Here is an 8,514-nt window from a genome sequence, read left to right on the forward strand (position 1 = left end):
CATTTCTTCATATGTTTGTTGGCTGCCCTGATCTCTTCCTTAGTGAAGTGTCTGTTCATATCCTGTGCCCACTTTTTAATTGGGTTATTTGTCTTTTTCTAGTAGAGGTGTTGCAGTTTCCTGTATATTCTGGAAATAAGTCCTTTGGACAAGTGTCTTTTTAAAAATATGTCTGAAACATACTACAGATTATTTCCCAAATGATGACTATGTAAACATTGTCATTACAATGAAATGAGTATGATATCAGCTCCATTTCACATTGTAAACTGCAGGAGCCTATTTAGACTGTCCAGTGTTTGGGCAGGTTTTTAACTGAACCATACAAAATCTACATTGTTGTACCTTCTTGTCAAGAGGATCCAATTATTGGCCTTTAACTGATGAAGTTCATCAAATCTCATACTAATATTTTCTGTGGACAACTGCAGCATGTTCCCAAACCCTGCCAAATCCTAGGAATTGGGCCTTGGATGAGCATTAGGATTCATGTGGTCTTGTCTTGGTCAAGTTACCTTGCCTTTCAATGCCCATTTTCCTCATTAGGTTTTCTTCACACAGTTCTCTGAACTGGTAGAATTTCTGGGCCACGAGATGCTGGGCACTGTCCACTGTAGTTTGGATTTTCCCTAGAATGTCCTCTGTAGATTGCTTTCCTGCTCTTCTCTTTCCATCTGTTGGCACCACCCTTCCATGTGGGCTTGCTCTGCCTGAAGAAGCTTGGGAAACTAGTGGCACGCTGACCTTTGAACGGCCTCCAGAGGATTTTCAGTAATAGAGTCAATCCAAGGGTCTGGGGGAGGCAGAATAGAAGGATCAAAATCTGTATCAAAGTCGTTGTCTGCTTCACAGGCATGATAATGGTTTTCTGAGCCCTGTATGCCAACTGTCGTGGTGCTGGCATCTCGGGAAAACTGGCCATTGGGCTGGGACATGAGTTGTCCTCTGTAGATTCAAGAAAATTTTCCAGATTATCATGGAAATCCAGTCGGCCTCTACTGCTGTGGTCACATTGTTGGATCTCGTGAACTTGCGGAAGCACTTCTCTTCTTCTACTTGGACTCCTACAGACTGAAACTTACTGGGCACTTTATTTTCCAATGTTTTGTCAGGTTCTTCAGTATCATCAGCCTGTATCCCAATAGGCATCTATTTTTCTTAACGTGATCCTTCTTTCTGCCCTCTGTCGTGACTGTGGCTATTGTGGTCATGGTGGTGATGGTGGCAGTGTTATTGCCCATGTGTTGACTCGCGGGGCCGTGGATCTGGGCGTTTGCTGCTTCGATGGCAGCTGTGAGAACCATCATACTGTCCAGACTCTCTGTGGAGTTGATGTGTCCAGACTGCTAATACTGTCTCCTCACTGCCCCTGTCCTGGTAGTTCTGGGTGGGACTGGAGGTGGTGTCGTCTTTGTAATGCAAGATGACACTCGAAGTCCAGCAGCCAAGAGTTCGCAGCAGAGTGTATTTAAAAGTGAGTTTTAGGCCACTTCTTCCAGCTGACCCTCCCCCACAAGGTTTTTGAAGAAGGTATGTAGATATTCTGTTTTCTTCTTGTTTGACTAATGCATGTTTTTCAAGGATTTTTCTTTTAAGTTGACAAATTTATTCGTACGTAGTATTTATTCATTGTTGCCTTACTGTCCGTTTAATGATGAAAATTTTACCTGATGTTGGTATTATGCACACTATTTCTTGATCTGTTTTGCTGGGAGGTTTTCAGTTTTATTTAGTGTTGTTTTTTTTTTTTTAAAGCTTTTTGTACATTGAGTGATAAGTTTACATGAGAGAACATTGGCTTTACACTCATCCTATTGTATTTTGTATCATTGCAATGATTACAATCCCATCCATGGATCACCATTCAAGAGTATTTGTTTCTATTTTCTCTATTTTTTTTTTTACTTCTTCTTTAGATGTACACAGAAAAACTCAAGAATATATAATCATTTATACAGCTAAAGAGCACATTCTGCAAGCCTGCCTCCTGGCAGCTAGCACACAGCCTTTCTCTTTCCATTAGTCTATAGAGTCCTCAGTTGCTCTCTCTCTCGACGTCATCATCTTTACTCCATCTTTGATGTCACTGCTTCTTTGGATAGGGTCCCACATTCTGCTCATGCTCTTCTCCCAGTCCTTGGGTCCTCTGTTCCTGGACTGTAAAATAAACTACTCCCCCCTTTATGTTACAAAACTTCTACCTTTATAGTTGTGAAAATTGCGATTTGTCATGATAACAATTATTCATTGTTGTATTATAAGAATCTTATCCTCATCTCCTTTCACCAGACCCAAAGTTGCCCATCCCTATCAACCCTGTATACAGAGGTGATATGTTTTGTTTGATCCTTGATGTGAAGATTCCCCTCTCCGGTGGTATTTTGAGGTACATCCATAAATATAGGTCAAGGTAATCAAATTGTAGCAATTTACACTTGTTAATTTAGTTTTTTAAAAAATAATTTGTTAACTTTATTATTGCCTTTTTAAAAAGTACATTTTGCCGTTTTTTTTTTTAATCACTTATGTAAAATTTTATTGATAACTACCAAATATGAACTCCTGGCACTGGACTGCAAATCACAAGGTCTTGCTGTTCCCTTTCAATATGGATTTAATTTGCTGTTCTTTTTTGCACTTTCTTCATGTGGAACATAGGTCATTGGTTTTATACTTTCTGGATGTTTAAGAACAACTCCATTGCTTCTGATGACATATTAACCACTATTTGCATTTTGTTGTTGTTAGGTGCCATTGAGTAGGTACTGACTCATATAATAGTGACCCTGTGCACAGCAGAACGAAACACTGCCCGATTCTGGGCCAACCTCACTGTTGTTGCCATGCTTGAGTTCATTGATGGTGCTACTTGACCAGTCCATCTTGTTGGGGGTCTTCCTCTTTATCTTTGACCCTCCACCTTACCAGACATATCTTTCTTCAGCGACTGGTTCCTCCTGACAATGTGTCGGAAGTATAGAGGCGAAGTTTGGCCATCCTGGCCTCTAAGGAGCACTCTAGCTGGCTGTACTTCCTCCAATACAGATCTGTTGGTTCTTTTGGCAGCCCATGGCACTTTCAGTATTCTCCACCAACACCATAACTCAAAAGCATCAATTCTTCTACGGTCTTCCTTATTTACTGTCCAGCTTTCGCATGCATATGAGGTTATTGAAAATAACATTGTCAGATTCAGAATGGCCAGTACCAGTCTATTTCAGCTCACTAATGCCTTAAGATATCGATGTTTATGCGTTCCATTTTATTTTTGAGAACTTCCAATTTTCCCAGAGTCATACTTTGTACATTCTAATGATTCTACATACTGACTTATTTTGAATTTCAGTATCTAAAGTTTACTAGGAAAGGAAGAAGGGAGGCACAGCAATAATGTTGAAAGCTTAACATCTTTTTAAAAACGTCCGCTTTTTCATATCTTATAGTTTAGTGCATAGTTTTGAAAATGAGAAAACTGAAGCCTAGAGAAATAAAATGTGAGCCCAGGATCAAATAACTATTGAATGTAGTGGGTAAAACACTACATTTTTTGTTGTTAAGTGCCTTCTAGTCGGTTCAACTTATAGCAACCCTGTGTAGGGTTTCTGAGGAGCAGCTGGTGAGTTTGAACTGCTCATTTTGTAGCTCAAACTGACCTTGCAGTCCAGTGTTTATCCTATAGTGCCACACCAACACTCTGAAAATCACGTTAAGTGCCATCAAGTCAGTTCCGACCCATAGTGACCCTGTATAGGGTTTCCAAGGAGCAGCTGGTGAGTTAGAACTGCAAACCTTGCCATTCAAACAACTTTGCAGTCTGATGCGTTAGTCCACAGTGCCACACCAAAAACTACATTGTTGTTGTTGTTGTTAAGTGCCATTGAGTCGGTTCTGACCCTTAGTGACCCTGTATAGGGTTTCTTAGGATTGACTGTTGAGCTTGAACCACAGACCTTGTAGTTCAGACGGCTTTGCAGTCTGGCACGTTAACCCACAGTGCCACACCAGGACTCATTAGAAATATGAAAATCCCAGGATTTTTGGAATCCAGTCCAGAGCTTTTTTACAATACCAGACTCTTTTTTGGGAAAGACTAGCAGTTTTCGAGAGTCCTGGTGTGGCCACTGCATGGTAATGGGCTGGACCCTGTATGGTGTCGCTATGAGTCGGAATCTACTCGATGACGCTTAATAACAAGCAGTTTTGCTTCTAGGATATTGAAGAATTTAAAAGTGAATGTTGTTGTTAAATGCCGTCAAGTCAGTTCCGACTCACAGTAACCCTGTGTAGGGTTTCCAAAGAGCCACTGGTGAGCTTGAACCGCTGACTTTGTGTTTCATACCTACTTTGCAGTTAGCACATTTAGCCACAGCACCACATCAGGACTCCTTGGAAGGGAATAGTACTTAAAATACTATTTAAGCCAGTATCCAGATTTTAACTAATATTCTTAGGGTTAATGCATCTTAAAAACACGTATTATAGTGCATCCATTTAGTAATCCTGTAATACTCATGGTATTTAGCAGTCTTAATACTTAATACTATTTCTTATTTGTAAATTTTTTTTATTTGATCCTCTTCATTATTTTTGAATTGGCAAAGCAGTCAGCTGTTATTTCAAATGACAAATGGAGGCTGTTTCCTTAGTTCTGTGAATTGTGAGCTCAAACACTTCTTTTTAAATGAAAAAGTTCATCTAACCATGGTAGTGATACTAGAAAAAGACTATTAAATGAATATATACAATATGCAGCTATACTTTATCTTTATAATTACAACACATTTAAAATAGTTTGTGGGAAAATGGCATTAAAAGATAATGGAGTTTTTCCATGCAACTTTTGAAGTCTTCATATATCTGAAAACATTGACAAAACTCGGCTTTTCAGATTTCTAGTCTTATTGGTAGACTAGAATAAAGCCCTGCAGATGGGAGGTTCTAGTCCACCTATCAGGGTCTTGGAGGAAATGCCTGGCAATCATTTCTGAAATATCAGCCATTGAAAATACTATTGTAGCACAATTCTACTCTGATAAACATGAGGTCACCATGCATAAAATTGACTTATGGAAGTTGTTTTTAGTTTTGTTGCTATTTAAAAACAATGTTGTCCTATTCTTGGTCATGGCAAAACATTCCCTAGCCTTTCCTCTCTCCTTTTAGTAACAGAAGGGGGATGGGAATGCCTTACTTTCAGATCTAATTTTTAACTAGGTAGACTGTGAATAATCAGAGGAGTGTGCTTTAAAAGCTAGTCTTCTCCCATACAGCTCAAATCTTCATCAACTATTTATTGAAATATAAAGCATGCATGAAATTTGGAGTTATGTTTTGAACTACCGTATTCATTATACTTGCTTTACACTCCTTACTTGAGGGAAGTCTGTGGCATGATGTTATGTCCGCAACTTAGAGCTACTGCTCTGTACTGAATTGTATAGTTTTATGATCTGGAGGGGGGAAGGCACACACTGGCTCCATAGGATAAGCACTGGACTGTAAACCACAAGGTCGGCAGTTTGAGACTACCAACTCCTCTGCAGGAGAAAGATAAGACTTTATGTTCTGCAAAAGATTTAAAGCATCAGAAACTTCATGAGTTAAAACTGATTCACAGAACTTTAACAACAATAAAGATTTCAGGGGCTTAACTTTGAGAGTGTGAAGATGGATTTCAGTTAGACATTTAATAGATACTTTCTAAATAACTTAACTTAGGCATTAGTGAGCTGAAATGGACTGGTATTGGCCATTTTGAATCTGACAACATAATGTCAGGAGGGACCAGTCACTGGAAAAGGATATCATGTTTGGTAAGGTGGAAGGTCAGAGATAAAGAGGAAGACCCCCAACGAGATGGATTGGCCAAGTGGCAGCATTGATGGACTGAAGCGTGGTAACAGTAGTGAGGTTGGCCAAGGATCGGGCAGTGTTTCGTTCTGCTGTGCATAAGGTCGCTATGAGTCGGAACCGACTTGATGGCATCTAACAACAACAACAAATTACTTATAAAGCATTACTTCTTGAGTGTGATCTGAGGATTCCAGGTGTTTGCTGACTCTCATGGATCTGTGAGGTGTCTGTTATTTATCTATGTCAGACTGTATTTTATTCATAAACATCAACAAAAGCAACATATCACTACAGGTTGAATGCAAAAGTAAATAGAATCTATCTGTCTTCTATTAAACTGGACTTTCAGGATATCATTAAAAATGCAAGAACATTGATTTTTCCACACTAAATTTTTATTTTGTTTTGAGAAATACAGTTTTTAAAAAAATTAAGAGATTTAAAATTAATAATTTAAAATCCCCAGTTTTAATTCTAATATGGTAACTGTTGATATAAACCTTTTAAACAAAAGCTCTTTGGAGTCCTCTGTAGTTTTTAAAGTATAAAAGGATCCTGAGACCAAAAAGTTTAGGAACCTTGCTACTCTCATGTATGATGGAAACACTATTGTTTCTTGGCAGCACTAGAGGGGAGTGAAAGAACTAACTTTGAATAATTTTCATTGTTATAATTGCATATGTTGTGTGTGTTAACTTTTTCAATGATAAATGGTTTGTGTGATGCTCATGGATGGATCATGTTTAGATATACTTTTTTTGTGATGGTGGTTTTATTTTGAAGAACGAACTTTGTACATACACTTTATTTAACCATTAATGCTTAATCTTTGATGCAGCTAATTACTATGAACAAATAATCTGTTTTTGCCTTCTTATTTGAATTGAATGAATGCATATTATAAACTACTGTAATTGAATTTTTCAATAAATGTAGTGTATTGTAAGGAAATTGAGACTTTTTAAAAGTACAGAATAATAGAATCATGATTTTGATTCAAATTTGATATTTTTCTTGAACATAAAGTGAAAATTTGGTAGGAACAGATGTGGGTGTATATCCGTGTTTCAAAGTAACTGAGCTAACATATTTTAAATTTAAATTTTAATTCCACCACCACCTCCAACTCCTTTCAAGATTACTAAAAATGGAAGCTTGGTTTAAATTTTATTGGTTTGCTTCCATTGAATTTCTGAAACTACTAAGAAACTTGAACAAAACAAAACAAACTTCTTTTAAAATATTGCACTTGTGTTGTAACTTTATTTTATTTGTGGTCTCATTATTTTGTAGTAAGATCTACAGAAGAGAAACTTAATAATGAAAAAATAATTTGCATAGTAATAGGATTAATGCATTAGAAGGATTAATTATACCCTTCTTATCTGGAGGTGACAACTTATGTTATTTAAAATACTAGATAAGAAAATTTACTTTTTGTAGGAGATGTACAGTATCTGTATTGCTTTGGAATCTCTTAGTGTATGTATTCATCCCTCCTCAGATGGAGTTGGAAGAGATGACCCTATTGGGTCATGTTTTTCAAGGAAACTGGAACCCTTCAACTTAATTATTTTGAAAATAGAAATACATTTCTGTTTTTAAAAATAGGAATACATTCTTATTAGTTATATCCTTAATACATACATGTAGATAAAAGTTTAATATTTTATGTCCTTAAAACACTGATTTGAATGTTATTGTAGTGATTTAGATAATATTCTAACTAAAACTCATTTGAATGAGTTATTTTGAGTTCTTGAAGAGGTGGCTATTCATATTGTTTATGAACTCTCACTTTGCTCTGTTCTTTTGGACTCCTTACCATCCATCATATATACTAAGCAGGCACCACCTACTCTAGGTCCTTGTTGGGTTCTTGCTGCCTGGGGTCCTGTTTCCTAGATCCCTGTAAGACTTGGCTATCACTTTATTCAGATCCTTGTTTAAATTCAGATCCTGTTTAAGTGTTGAAGTGTTACGTCTTCAAAGTCTAGCCTTAACAATTTAAGAAGAGTAGTCATTTTCCCCTCACTCCGCTCTTTCTTTTCTTACTTTCGTCTCCATTGTCAACCCTTTCCCATACTTTATCCCTTCACACTATGTTACTTTTCTTAGTGCTTATATAGATAATAATATACTGTACCTGTGTGTCTGTATATGTTGTCTGTTCTTTTCATTATACAGTGCTGTGAGGGCAGAGGCTTCATTTTTTTATTTTTATTTTTTAAGTTGTATCCCTAGCATCAAGAGCACTGGCTGATACCAACCAAAGCAAACCCACTGCTGCAGAGTCAGTTCTCACTCACAGTGACCATAGGGCAGAGTAGAACTGCCTCATAGAGCTTCCAAGAATGTAAATCTTTACAGATGTGGACTGACACATCTTTCTCCTGCTGAATGGCTCCTGATTTTGCCCCTTAAGTTTTCTTTTTGTTCCCCCAAATCAGAGAACATAGAAAAAGAAAATTATCTAAGCCCCTTGAGAGTGCCGAAACTGCCATGAGATTTTTTTTTTTTCCTCAATGTTTTATTGTGGATTAAGTGATAGTTTATCTGGGTGAAAATTAGCTTTACATTCATCCTGTCATATATTGTTTCATTGCCATGGTTACATTCCCCTCCATACATCATCAGCCAACCATAGGGTATACCCTGCAA

General features: G+C 37.4%; 1 protein-coding gene and 1 pseudogene across 5 annotated transcripts in view; one reads left to right on the plus strand and one right to left on the minus strand.

The window, feature by feature from the left end:
- The window catches only part of RBM26 (RNA binding motif protein 26), a 112,356-nt gene that overhangs the window by 29,913 nt on the left and 73,929 nt on the right, over nucleotides 1-8,514 (plus strand). The window lies entirely within an intron of this gene.
- Nucleotides 280-7,920, minus strand: LOC102816151 (annotated as a pseudogene).

This window comes from Chrysochloris asiatica, unplaced genomic scaffold, assembly GCF_000296735.1.
Source record: "Chrysochloris asiatica unplaced genomic scaffold, ChrAsi1.0 scaffold00005, whole genome shotgun sequence".
Classification (NCBI taxonomy): domain Eukaryota; kingdom Metazoa; phylum Chordata; class Mammalia; order Afrosoricida; family Chrysochloridae; genus Chrysochloris; species Chrysochloris asiatica.